This window comes from Echinops telfairi, unplaced genomic scaffold (genome assembly GCF_000313985.2).
Source record: "Echinops telfairi isolate 266 unplaced genomic scaffold, ASM31398v2 ScPeMD7_7473;HRSCAF=8511, whole genome shotgun sequence".
Classification (NCBI taxonomy): domain Eukaryota; kingdom Metazoa; phylum Chordata; class Mammalia; order Afrosoricida; family Tenrecidae; genus Echinops; species Echinops telfairi.
This window is the reverse complement of record NW_022111377.1, coordinates 342,648-357,218: the sequence shown is the minus strand read 5'-3', so window position 1 is coordinate 357,218 and position 14,571 is coordinate 342,648. Positions and strand designations below refer to the sequence as shown.

The window sequence follows — 14,571 nt, the reverse complement described above, 5'->3', positions numbered from 1 at the left end:
TCTGGTCCAGCCAGATTTGTAAGGTAGAATTGGGATCATGATAGTGGGGGGAGGAAGCATTAAAGAACTAGAGGAGAGTTATATGTTTCATCGTTGCTACCCTGCACCCTGATTGGCTCATCTCCTCCCCACAGTCCCTCAGTAAGGGGGTGTTCAGTTGCCCAGTGGGCTTTGAGTCTCCACTCTGCCCTCATCCACCTCTACAATGATATGAAATTTTGTTCTTGGATGTTTGATACCTGATCCCTTGGCATAGTGGTTTTGAGTAGGGTTGAGATCTACAAGGTCAACAGTTCAAAACTATGCTGAGGGAGAAAGACAGGACTTTCTACTCCCATAAAGAGTTGTCTTGGGAACTCACCAGGGCAGTTCTACCTTGTCCTATTGGGTCACTATGAGTTGGCATCCACTCAATAGCAGTGACTTTTTTGTTTTTATTTTTATTACTGAAGGTGATGGGGAGAGATGCCAGGCTGGGTTTCATGAAACTGTGAGGCTGAGTGAATACAGGGTGCCCTTTATTGTCACCTGTCATCAGTGACAGGGCATACCCATGGAGAGTCCCTCACCTGTGTCTCCACCTGAATGCTCCCGTGTGTTCTCTAGCATCCCCAGGAAGCTCAGATGGTTTTACAACCACCACCTTGAAAGGTTAAGACAGTGAATGTCTCAGGTTACCATCTAGAACCACCCTTGCCATTTCCTCTGCTCTGCCACACTGCCAGCAACAAGCATCTTACACACCCAGTCCGTGCCTGGCACCTCCTGGTACAGAGAGTTTCTGAGTGATTCTGCAATGGGCCAGTAAGTTCTGTGTCTAGCTAACCCAAAAGACAGTGTGCTACAAGTGACTCCTGGGGAGGGGGGGGGGCAATAGACAGGCCAAGTCATCACCCAGGAGTCTCGCCTTCGCAGCTGCTTCAATTGGTATCAAACCAAACCCCACTGACCTAGTCCATCCTGATGCAGAGCAACCTGAGACAGAAGAGAACCACCATGGCTCTAAAGATGACATGGCTTCCAAAAGTTGATGGGGAAAATGGAATGAAGAAGCCCTGGGGTTTTTCCATGACCCCTTGGAAGCCCCTTCCTTTTCATGCAAGCAGATTGTCACATTCCCTTGTCCAGTGTAGCCGGTGAGCTTGAGCAGCCGACCTTTCAGTTCACAGCTGAGCACTTAACCACTTCTTTGCCCTGCTCCTTTTATTTACCTAACCACCTGTAAGGGAAGATACAGTGCCCTTTCTGAAATGGGGAAGGGAAAAAATGAGGGAAAGAATCCCAAAGTAACAACACAAATAGCTTGCCTCTCTGATACTTTGCGTCTGTTCTTGGAATTCAAAAGTAAGAGAGAAGAGCAAAAATGGAAAGAATGAAAATCCAGAGCAGGGATTGGCCAAGTATGGCCCCCTGGGCCAGATCCTGCCTCTCGTTTTTGGCAAATGAAGTTTTACACAATTGTTATTGTTAATTAAGTGAGGGGTTGATGTTGTAGATCTTCAAGATTGCATTCAACAGTTTCGACTACTTATCATCCCCCTCCAATAATTTACTCTACCTCTACTTTAAGTTCTCTCCCCCCACCCAAGTTAACCGTTGTCAACCCTCTAGCCTATTGCTTCATCCTCCTGCCCTCGCCCCCTGCCCCCATACGCTCCCATAAGCGCTATTTCCTTGGGTATGAAAGTCTTTGACTTTTGGAGGGGTTTGTTTGTTTGGTTTCCTCCCCCCGTATCACCACAGCCAGTATTTGTCCTGCAGTGATTGGCTAACTTCACTCAGCACAAGGTTCTCCAGGTCGATCCATGCTATGAGATTCCATCATTGGTTTTTAGCGGTGCATTGTGTGTCTACACCAGTTTCCTCTCCCCTTTCTTCTGCTGGTGGACATTTGGGGACAAACAAAGGTTTCTTAGAAGATAGCTATGCTCATGTGTTTGTCTATGATGTATGACCGCTTTGGAACCATACTGGCAGAGTTGAGTGTTGGTGACATGCGCTGTCTGGTAAGTAAAGCCTAACATATTCAACATCTGCTTCTAGACAGAGACAAATTCCTGCATCCTGATCTAGAGAGGGGCTCAAGGCGGAGGGAGGGGCAGAGGCACCAGCTGGTGACTGGATGGGTTTAAGGGCAAAGGTAGCCACAGCCAAGAGGAGAGGAGGAGCCTTGAGAAGGAAATGCCCTGCAGGCCCTCCCCCATCTCCCCTCAGACTGTTGTCACCACATGTGCAGAACTGAATGGTGGGTCTTGCTTCGGCCTCTCTGGTCAATGATTCTTACCATTCTTTCTCACTGTGCTGAGGCCAATTCCAAATCTCCAGATGGAAGTTCACAAAACAGCTCTTCCCAAAACGATCCACCAACACTTTCTAAAATTGGGCTTCAGCAGGGATCTTGTATAGACGTAGATTCTAGTTCCGTACTTCTTGGTGGGGGGGGGATGTGATTTCTCAGCAAGGGGTCAAACCAGAAGGAACTGGTTCGAAGACCTGTTCTAAAACGCTTCCCCAAGGGCATTGGAAAAGTCCGTTTTCTAGAACCCACAAATGATCACTGCCCAGGAACATCAAAGTCCGTGTGGAGACATCCTCTGAAGAGGGTCACTCTGGGCTTGGGATTTCCTGACTCCGAGGGTCTGGAAAGTTTGCAGCCCACAGCAGAGACCAAGAGCCAGTCATGATGGGTCTGAGTCAGGGACTCAGGGGGGTTGATGGTCAGCCAACAAGGCACAGGGATTCTTTTGGATGCCTTTGCTTTCCACCCATCTGAGAGGAAGTGGGCGGTCGAGCCAGATCAGGACAAAAAGGATCCCCGACAGCGTCTAGAGCAACCCCGTCACACTCAGAGCTGCTGCGCAAACACCCAGCCCACGAAAGCAACAAGGGGCCAGTTCTTCGGAGGACTCTCAGGGTGAACCACCTGAGATTCCTATTGCTCTGTTTGACTTGGCATCTGGTTTTCAACTCCACCCCGAGTTCAGAAAGCTGTCTCCCCGATGCCCAGATGGGCTGTGGTGGGAGGGAGCGGCAAGTGGAGGAGGAGAACGCTGGGGCTTGAGGCCAGGCAGGGGGGAGAAGCGAGAGCTGGTCCACGTTCCTTTTCCATGGGACCACCCTGCCGATCGCACTTCAGGGGAGGAGGCAGCATGGCATTGTGGGTAGGTGCATGGGCTCTGGAGGCAGGTGAAGCCCCGATGGAATCCTGGCTGCCCTTGATCTGGCACCGGGCATGTGCATCCACCGTGCGGTCTGAGCTCAGCCCCGTTAAGGATAAGCGCAGAGAGTAAAGCCTCTTTTTCAAATTGGTATGAGACCTTCACCTAAGATAGTGTGTGGAAAACCCTTGGCCTAGCACCTGGTAGAGTCAATCATCCTGAGCCCAAGCTGTACGGGTGAGACTGTCGCTCCTTTACCACACTGTGTGGGAGCCCGCATAGCTATGTCTGGGTACTGGAAGTCCCTTCCACTTAGAATAACTCCACCTCCCGGCCCTTCACACCTTCATCCACTAGCTTATTTCTACTTGGGCTTCCCTCAGGAATTGCCTCCTCTGTGAAGGCTTCCTTGATTCTTCTAGGCAGAGTCAAATAGGGGGTTCCATCACCCTGCTGATTACCTTGGGCCATAACTGTTGTCAACTCAGACACACTGTCTCTCCTGGGAGCCCCAGTGGAGCAATGGGGTAAGTATCAGACCACTGACTGGAAGGTGGACAGTTCAAACCCATCCAGTGACCCTCGGGAGAAAGATGAGGCTGTGTGCGCCTAGATTGTAAGCCCCAGCCACAAGGGCTCCATCGTTCATCCCTGTGCCCAGTACTAGTACACAGTTACTAAATGAATGGCCGAGGGGATTCCGGGTGAAATAGACACAAGTCCTAGTAATCAAAAGTGGCAAGTGGGAACCACCTGCTGACAGTGGGGGGTGGGGTGTCCATGATCTCCAGGAAGCCCTGATCCCCCCCAAAGGAAGTCAGCTTTGACAGCTTATTTGACTGAGATCGGAGCTAGTGCTAAAGATTCCTGCAATTTGTGTGTATTTGTGGCTTTGTATTTGTATATTCTGGTCCTGGATCCCCAAAAAGTTGCAGGTCGTGTTGAAGATGAATAGTAAAATGAGTTCATGGGGGAGACTTTGGGTTCCTGAGAACCCAGGTGAATTTGGGGAGTGGGGTCACAGAATGGCCAGCCCTGCAAGTGGGCCAGAGAACAACAGTGACTGGGGACAGGGAGGAAGCAGGGGATCTTAAGTGATGAGGGTGTAAATTCTGAAGAAACCCTGATTAAAAGCAGCAGAGGCTGTGAGCGCCCCTACCCACCTACCCAGCCAGGGAAAAGGGGAGTGCATGAGCTCAGTGCAGTGGCCCATGATAGCATCGTGCAGCACTCGTAGCTAAAGCCACTGCAAAGGGCTTCTGAATTCGGTTCCTTTCTTCGTGAATCTTGTGAGACGACGGTGTGGGCAGAAAGGGCTCTGTGTCAAATGAAGTTCCGAAACACAGCCTCTTATGGCTCCGTCTTTGATGTCAAACTCGTGTATCTATTAGCTGCGTGTGCTGGTCCTGCATGAAACAGACCTCTATAATCCAGCCCTAGTGGCAATCCGCTTTGACCGTAGCAGAGCCTCCCAGCACGTAGCAAGAACAGACTACTCAGGGACACAGACGTGAACCACCTCGGTCCCCTCGCCAACCCTTCTGTCAGCTGGGGGCAGCCGTCTGTGTTCCTCCCAGAAAGCTTTGCAAATCCAGTGTCCTTTGTTTGTGGTGTGGAGAAGACTGCGAAGTGCCGGGCCGTGACCCCCAGCCCTTTCCTAGATGTACCGAGGGCAGAAGTCCCCAAGCCTCCCTTCGTGAGAGAAAAGCCTCTTCCTGCAGGCGGGAAGGAGGGTGTTCGTGGGGGGGTGCGGTGTCTCAGAAATGCACGCCAGACCACCAATGTCACAGTGGCCTGGCTCAGTGCAGGGTACCTCCCTCTACACTTAATTCTGCCGCTGCCCACCTGACGACCTGGGGCAGTCAGAGCCCTCTCTGAACCTCGGCCCCAGTTTCCGAAAGACCACGTTAGATGACTGTGTAGGTTTCATCAAACCCCGTGGATGACTTGGTGCTGAAATGAGCAGGGCTGGGGTGCTCTGACCCATAGCCACCCCGTAGGATAGTACAGACCTTCCCCTCTGGCTTTCCGAGGCTGCACATCTCTCTGGCAGTAGAAAGCCTCATCTCCCTCCCACGGAGGGGCTGGGGTTTCCAACTGCTGGCCGTGAGATTAGCCTTACCATTACGCCACGAAAACTCCTCTCTGAGCCCTTTACTGTAAGTTTGCCTTCACTCTGAAACCTTTCAACTCCCCCTGACTCATAACACATTCTTCATCACTACATCACGCTGCACAAGCGGTGTTTCAATCCCTGATGCCAAGCCAAGTCAGAACTGTCTGCACTTGCTCCCACTTACTCACACATGGGACTGACAGACTCCCTTGGGTACGGATCGCCTCCAAATCCCAGCGGGGGAGGCGGTGGGGGGGGTGCTCCCTGCACTCAGCCCCTGTGGCATCTTGGGCTACGGGGGAAGTAGGGGAAGTGGTAGAGGCAGGAGAATGTCTGTGAGAATGACTGTTTCTTTGCCCCCCCCCCAACAGCAGGTTAGGGGTGTGCTGCTGGGGAGTGGAGTATTCATTTTTGCCCCTGCCTAGGTATGCTGAGCCTGATGAGTGAGCCGCCCTGAGCCCTTGGCCATCACTGACTCTCCAAGCTCATGTCTTGGGTCTCTGCTTCCACGCCAGGCAATATCGGCCTTTTTACCCAAGGCAGCCCCTAAAGGCAGCCCCTCCAACCCCTGAGCACACCCACGAGGCTGTCAGTGAGGGCCGCAAGGCTGCTCTACAGATGTGTGTCCAGGCATCAGGTCTATCTAGGAGGGAACTTCCAGCATAGAGCCTGGCCTGGAGGTGGGACTGGGCTGCTGTGTTCTACACTCCCGTTACCTGGTGATGCCACCCTGACCCGGCTCTGATCTCACACTCAGGGGCCTATGGGCCCCTCCACAGCCACAGGGATCTGGAGTTGGGGATTCAGTGCCCTGCTCTTCCAAAGAGGCCACTAAAGGACAGGCTCTACTTTTTCCTCTGGATGGCTGCTGTGTTTTCCTGGCACTGGTGATACTGCCTGGAAACCCCAAGGGCTCCTGCCACCCGCCCAGCAGGGGAATGTGGGGAGATTTACGAGCTGTGGGCAGATTCTTGTTTACTTCCTGATGACCGATGGCTTGTCCACACGGCCACATCCACGGCCGAACTCAGCTGAAAGCCTGTGTATCTGGGACAGGTTATCAAACTCAGATCCTGTTTTTTTTCTGCTACTGAACAAAGAGAGGTGGCCCTGGAGCCAAGTCAGTCCCCAAGCCCATCTCTCCTTAGAGGACAAAGGACAGTGGCATGGGGCTGGCATTTAGAGAGACCTGAATTCAAATCCTCAGGCACACTGGTGGTGCACTGGTTGCTAGCTGCAAGTCCAGCAGTTTGAAACCACCCGCTGCTCTGTGGGAGAAAGGTGGAGCTTTCTACTCCTGTAAAGAAAGAGTGACAGTCTCAGAAACTGGCAGGGGCAGTTCCACTCTGGGCTAGAGGTTCGCTGTCAGTTGGCATCAACTAGATGACAGTGAGAGTTTGGGTTTGGATTCAACTCCATTTTGTGTCATGTGGCACGTTTCCTTTTTCATGAACTAGAGACACTGATGCTATCAGTGGAATGTGCATAGTTGTGTGTATTTTCGTTAATCCATACTGCCAGCCTCAGCCAGGACCCTCATCTCCCAGAATCAGTTCTCAGTTAAATGCCTTATAAAGTGAAAGCATGGCTAGAAAACCTTTAAGTAACAAATACAAACAAATCTAAGCCCAGAAATACAGGTGTCTGCCACTCTCAAGGGCGTGGTTTCCGGTACAAATGCTTCAGACTTGAAGACTTCAGCAACAACCTACATGTGAGTGGCATCGGATTAAAATGCTACTGGGGCACATTTATGGCCAGACCCTGTGCTGACTGAATGAATAATGGCTATTATCTAGGGGAATAAATTTGGAATACAAACAGCTCCTGGCTTACGAATAAGCTCCATTCCTAAATCTGTCTTTAAGTTGAACTTGTATGTAACTCAGAACAGTCAGTTATGGTTCATATCTAATCAGCTACTCAAATGTCTATCTTGGTATATAGTATATAGTGTGTCTTTCTATGCATAAAATATTAAAGAAACATGTTGGTTCCATGAGGACATCTTTAACATAGTAATATAGTAATAGCAATGTTTTCATGCATGTTGCAAAGTAGTGTGATTATGAGATTTATGTAGTTTTGAATATTGTATTGAGATTTTAATACGATAGTGTGTAGCTACTTGGTGGCTACATGGATGCCTGGACTATTGCTCCATTCTGCAGACGGTCAGTGTTTTTCTTGACCACTGCTTCAACAGTCAGTTTGCTGTTCTACCTTCCTGGAACGTTGTTCCACGACTCTGTAGGACCTACTCGGAGATGCCTTTCAAAGTGGGTTGTACTCATTGAATGTTTACTTTTTCACACTTATTCCCTTCGTTTACCTAGAACCCATTTGGGTATGTAAAGTGAGTCTACAAATTAACCTTTTCCAAGTTGCAAATCCATTATTCTCTTGTACTTGATCTAGCACACCTCCACACTGATTATATTTGCACTCTCCTTAGGACTCTTCTTTCCATTAAGGTCTGACTGGACCGACTTCCTCTTGTTTAGCTAGAGCTCAGTAGTGTGCCAACACCACCTGATGTTTATTAAAGGAGATTTATACGACATTACAAAATCTGATAGGATATGCCTCTTCTTTTGAAAACATTTCTGGGCCACAATTTTTTGTCTTTAATTCAGAAAGATTCTATAAAGATCTCACAATTTAACTTGAAACCTATGCAAGGCCATCCATCACATGAATGGATCAAAGACTACAGATGAACACTTAATTAGCCCAAAGTTATACTTTACAAATAGGTCCAAAGGTTATGCTTATGCAATCAGCCCGTTATCTTTTCCTATTATCTTTGATTCTAAATTTATCTTACTCCTACCCAGAAAATAAAGACATCTTTCCCTTTGAATTAATCTATAAAGGTTGACTTTCCTGTCCTTTCATGCCCTATCTTGAAAAATATGCACAGATGTCCATACGGGAGACAAACAAAGATGGCCGTTTCAGTTTATAAGACTGGAAACCAGACCGGCTTTCATGGCCAGCAATAAGGGAATGGCCAGATGAACTACAGGTCAGCGACGCTACAGAAGATACTATGCACAGTTAGAAAAGATCAAAGTGGAAGGATTTCTTGCATTTTCTCATCCAGTAGAAAAAAGCCCCAAATAACAAATTTTAGAGCCATGGTATATATAATTCATGCAAAAAAGGAAGGAATATATAAAGAGGGACCACAATTGATTTTTTTTTCCAGGACCAATGATCACTAGCAGCCCAGGTAACAAAAATTACGCTTCCAAAATCTCTTAATGTCGATTCCGCACGTAGAGCAATAGAGACGCCATACATGTGCCACTTAACGACAGAAGCCCCCCCTTTTTTTTCACAAATGATTTTTAAGGACACATGTATATTATGTAAAGGTCTGACCAGAGAGTCGGCAGGATCTCTGGGAGGGGCCATTTTTGGGGAAGGCCTGGGGTTAAGTGACTCAAGGCCGCTGTGTTTCCTGTAAGGCTTACATTGATACATGGAGACATCTACTCTGTCCTGCAGGTCACTAAGAGGGGGATTCGATTCAACAGCAATGAGTTTGGTTTGGGACTTTGGCTAATCCAGGGTGGGGAGTGTCTGGCCCTCAGGCAGTATAAGGCTCCCCAAATCATCAATACCAACTACCGTCACATGCCTCACCAAAGAGAAGCAGTTCCAGCCATCACATTCCAAAAAAACCACAGTCATTGCCATCAAGTGGATGCCGACCCGTAGTCAGTGACCTTCGGGGACAGGATAGAACTGCCCCCTGTGAATTCCTAAGACTTTCTCTATCGGAGTAGAAAAAGACCTCATCGTTCTCCCTCGGAGCTGGCTTGTGGTTCTGAACTGCTGACCTGGTTGTTAGCAGAGCGACTCATAAGCATTACACCACCAGGGCTCTTTTGTAGGGGTGAGTTCACTAAATATTTGACCAAATAAAGCATGCTAATTTTTAAGCTGATAATTTTATATGGTCCACAAATTATGTTATAAATATCCAAATAGCCCTTGGCAAGAAAAAAAAAAAAAGGCTCTTCACCCCTGGGCTAATGTGTTCACCCCATTTTGTGTGTGTGTCACCACAGAGAGTGTTTCAAGAAGGGTCCTGGTGGCACAGTTACTAAGCAGCCCTCTGCTGACCCGAAAGTAGCAGTTAGAGTTAGCCGCTACTCAGCAGACGAAAAGCCTAGACTGAGTCTAGATGTCAGCCTAGGAAACCCCCGGGGCAGCTCTACTCTGTCCTGCGTGGTTGCTAAGCCTTGGAATGGACGCGAGGGACATGGGTGTGACAGGACAGATCTCAAGTCATGCTGTGTGCTGGGAGCACGAGGCCTTGGGCTGCTTGTCCTGCACTCCCGTTGGAGCCTCCAGGGGATGTTGTTCCTTCAGTGGACACTCATACGAAGGTGCCCGGGCAAACCCCAGAACACCCAGAGCCTCAGCCCCAGGAACATGTGCCCGACCTCACTCCATGCCCTGCAGGCAAGTATGGCAGGGACTTTGCAGTCTGAAAAGCTAGGCTCAGAAAGGGGGACCTGACCCCTTTACTGTCGTGACTTGGAGTCCAGTCATGAGTAGAATTCGGGATTACCAACCAGAGTTCCCTCCAAAGGGCCAGGAGGGAGTCTTAGCAGAGAGTTCTGACAGCTGAAAACAGAGCATTTTCGAAGCTAGCCAATCTCCTTGGTACATCGGATGGGGACTGTTCAGATTGGTGACCAGCTGGCACAGGGTGGGTGGAGGAGGTGGGTGGGTGGGCTTTATCTTCACTACATTATGGTACTGAAGAAAGAAAAACACTAATTACAAGTTACTGCGCATGGTGGCACAGTAGCTATGTGCTGGGCTGCTAACCACAAAGTCAGTGGTTCGAAACCAGCAGCTGCTCCGTGAGAGAGGTGAGGCTGTCTCCTCCCATAAAGAGTTACAGTCTCAGAAACCCAAAGGGCCAGTTCTACCTGCTCTATGAGGTTGCGATGAGTCAGGATGGCCCAGATGACTGTGAGTGTTGTTTGGGGGTTGGGAACTGGCACAGCTGGTGAAGCACTCACCTATGACCCACAGGGTGGGCAGTTAGAAGTCATTCAGAGGTACCGCAGAAGAAAGACTTGGAGGTCTGCTTCCAAAATGCCACAGCCTTGGAAAACACCACAAAGCAGTTTTCCTCGGCAACCATGGGGTGTGCCAGGACTGCCTCAATAGCTTGGGTTGGTTCTTTAATTGAGCATATACTATGTTAGACACGTTCTCATTAAATTCTAGTTCTCACCCCACGAGGCAGGCAGTGCCATTCCCCCAGTACTCTAGTATCGTTCACCACGCTTCTTCAATCTGGATGCTGAGCAAATAATCTAAGGAATCGGAGGATATGAAGAAGAACTTGACATCCGGATTGGACGAAGGCGTATTAACAGCCTCAATGTGCAGATGACACAACTCTGCTGGTGACGATGAGGAGGACTGGAAGCACTTGCTGATGAAGATCGAGGATGGCAGCCTCGGTGTGGATTGAAACTCAATGTAAAGAAGACCAAACAACTCACGCCGGGACCAACTGGTAACATCATGATAAACAGAGACAAGGTTGGCATCATCAAAAGATGTTTGGCTTGCGTGGAACCACAATCAATGTTCATGGAAGCAGCGGTCAAGAGATCAAATGACACACTGTACTGGGCAATCTGCTGCACAAGCCCTCTTGAAAGTGCTGAAGAGCAAGGCTGTCACTTTGAGGACCCAAGCCGTGTATTTTTGATCACCTCCTATGTATGTAATAAGGAAAACCATAATAGAATTGATGCCTTTGAAATTTGGTGCTGGCAAAGAATCTTGAAAGAACCATGTACTGCTAAGAACAACCATATCCATTGTGGAAGAAGTACAGCCAAAGCGCTCTTTGGAAAGGAGGATGACGAGACTCATATTTTGGACATGTTATCACCTGATACTCGGTATCTCACATTTTGGACATGTTATCACTTGATACTCAGTATCTGACATTTTGGACATGTTATTACCTGATACTTGGTGTTCCATACTTGGAACACGTTATTGGGACCGGCCTGTGGAACATCATGCTTGCTGAAGAAGAGTATCCGCAAGCAGGGGCAAGGCCTTCAACGCTCTGGACTGACATAGCTGCTGGAACAGTGGGAGGCGGGCGCAGGGTTGCTATGAGACTGCACCGGCTCCGTAGCCCTGAACGATGAGGCGATAACAAATGAAACTCTGAGCACAAAAGTCACTTGCCAAAGGCCCGCAGGGCGAATGATGGAACTTGAATATGAAATCAGAGCATCTGGCGTGGCAGGTCATGTCCCACAGCGTACTCTATGTCGTACTTATACAATGTATGAACGATGGGAAAACTCAATGTCTTTGAAACAAAGAGATGAGATTTGCAAAGCAGAGCGCTGCTCCTGGGCCTCACCCTGTCCAAGCTCCTTCCTCATATGACCTCGGGGGACATTCAAGGGCATTCTCCTGGCTGAGCCGCCACCTTCCGACTACTCTCAGGAGAACCGGAGCCGCCTACCTAGTAACGGTGTTTGCTTGGGACAGAGCGGTTTCAATTACCACAAAATAAAACCGAAAACAGCCATTCCAGATGACTGCCTTCTCATCTCCTTCATCATCCCACTTGCAAGCAGTCTGGATATTCAATTTAAAATGAATTAAGGAAGCAGCGTAAGTGAGGCAGGACGTCAGTCCCAGCTTCTAAAAACGCACAGTTAATGAACATCACATTCCACTCTAGGCCCTGAGAAGGTGACCTTTGGACTCAGAAACTTTATACATCCTCTGGGGCTCTGTGGCCAGAGCCGCCGCTGTGCCAAGACCCTGTCCCCAAGCCCGGCGGAGCACGTCTGCTAGAAGATTCAGTCCCAAGGGCCCAAAGGGGGTCTGTGCACCCCCAGGGAGCTGGCCCCCACGTACTCCAAATGGGCTCTGGCCTTCCCTCAGATGTCACTTGATCCAAGAAGGCCTCCATGGAGCCGACGGCACTGCCGAGTGAGAAAGCCAGGCTTTGTCCTGGACCCCTGAATTGTTCCCACGCCACTCTCGTCCCTCTGATCATGTTTGGCTTCGTGATTTTCATGTCTCCAAATGGTCCCCTGCTTTGCTACCTGGGCACGATGCGTCTGAATAAAGCCTCTGATGTGACAACCCCACAGAGCAAAGCTCCTGTTACGCCCTCAACCCGAGGGACTTGTCAAGCCTCCCTGCTGGACCAGGTCAAGGCTCCCTGCTGGCCCAGAAGGCTCAGCCAGCACTCATTCCCAATGGCCCCTCTTGGCCAGGGCCCTGCACCCCACACTCCCTCTTCCTCTCTGCTTCTCCAGACAATATGGAGGGTGGACAGGAGAGATTCTTTGGAACTTTGTGTCCAGGGTGAAAAGCCCACGCCTTCCTTAACAGCTAGGTGACCTGGGGCAGTTAGCCAAGCTTCCCAGAGCACCCCCACTACTCCACAGCATGGCTCCACTTTTGCCTGTGAGGGCGGTGGTGAAAATTAAAAAGGAAAAGGGTTCAGAGGTGCCCACTGACAGATGACGGATAAACACCATGCAGTGCACACTTAGGGTAGAATGCTACTGAGCCAGAAGGAGAACCGAACCCTTGATATGAAGATGAATGGTACCCCCCAAAGGCCTCATGCAGGGAGAAATTCACCCATCTCAGTTTCTCAGTGGTGACCAGGGGTGAGGGGGAATGGTGACCGGGAGGCGAGTGGTGGTAGAAAATGGTATTGACTAAAGGGTAGGGCTGCCTGGCCCATCACTGTCATGGCTGTCAATCAGCTGTGGCCCTGTAAAAAGCTGACTTGATAAAAAGTTGTGTGCTAGACATATTTACAACAAGGGCGGGGAGGGAGTAGGAGAGTGTAAAGCTGTTTATGTGTGAAGATAAATCTCCTGGGACATTCTTAGGTTAGAGCTTTAGGATCATGGTTTCGTGGGACCTGATAACATGTTGTGGTAGTTATATAATTTCCTGTAAACTTGATAAATAAGCATAGGGGTGGAGTCTGGCCTGTCAATCAGGTCACAGCCTGATGATGCCTCCTTGTGGGCGTGGTCTTCTCATGAGGATACTGGGAACTTCCTCACTTTCTCCCTGGTAGTAGGCCACACACTCTCTCTCTGCTTCACCTTCCTGTGGAGGAGCCACACTCAGAGACCTGGGGAAGTCACTTGGAGACCTGCACCATCACTGAGATGCTTCTACTACCACTGGATCCACAAGACTTTGCACCCACCGGCCTGTGATCTTCCTGCATTAGGCATCATTGCATGTGCTACGTGAGTCTGAAGAGGAATTTACAGACTAGTATGGGACATAGGGGCTAATATTGGATATATGGACTTGATCTGGGCTGGGATGTTTTCTCGATATACAATTGCTAAGTGTCAGGGCCCTCTGCTCTGTAAGAGTGTCTGGCTCTGTGGCTCCCACTTCAATGCCCCAGCTCACGCCTCCATTGGTGTCTCTCTCTCTCTCTCTTTCTTGGCCTTCTTTCTGAGTTCCTCCTCTCCCACCCTGCTTCACTCTCCACTTCAGTGCGAGTCCAGCAGGTTTAACTTAGCCCAGGATGTGGTGGGAAGGAAGTAGGAGTCTGGTTCACTGTTGTGTGACCCTCGTGAACCTTAGTTTCCCATCTCTTCCCTTGGCCCAAGTGCCAGAACCAGCTAAGAAGCTATAGCTCACAGTGTGCAAAGTACAGAAAGAGACCATGCAGATGTGCAGCCAGACAGGGGGCTTCAGAGCCTTCTGAGCCGGGGAAGCATAATCTCATTCTGATACATGCCAAACTGTTCAATATGGACTCTGATTTACGACATCCTCTCCTATCCTCCCCTTGACGGTGATGGAGACCAGAAAGATAATCTCTTTATGAGTTTTCAGAATAAATTGCTTATTTTTAAAAGCCAGTTGGGGAAGGGAGACCATCTGGATGCTCTGAACGCCTCAGAACAGAGGAACGAGACTAAGCAGACAGAAGCTGATCAGAACAGCCTTCCACAGACTTCCCAAGGGCCCACTGTCTGTAACTTTAGTTTTCCAGATGGGAAGGAAAGTTATCTCAGGGTGGTGACGCTGCATGGGGAGATGTGATGGTATATGGTGGGTGCATGGTGTCACTTTCTGCTCAAAAAAATGTTAAAGGTAACCAGGGCCCAAGAGATGCACCCCCCACCCACCCACACACCCCGACACCTTCTGGCTCTGCCATCACTCCCAAGAAACTAAAATACAGTCTCCTTGGTCTACCCTCCCTGTTCCCCAAACATATCGCTCGAT

General features: G+C 49.4%; 1 protein-coding gene and 1 non-coding gene across 2 annotated transcripts in view; both read right to left on the bottom strand.

Annotated features, from left to right (window-relative positions):
- CCDC3 (coiled-coil domain containing 3) overlaps positions 1-14,571 on the bottom strand; it is a 180,765-nt gene that overhangs the window by 18,925 nt on the left and 147,269 nt on the right. The window lies entirely within an intron of this gene.
- LOC115874008 lies at positions 8,475-8,612 on the bottom strand. Its single transcript, XR_004048750.1, has one exon. It is a non-coding gene; the product is annotated as a U11 spliceosomal RNA (small nuclear RNA).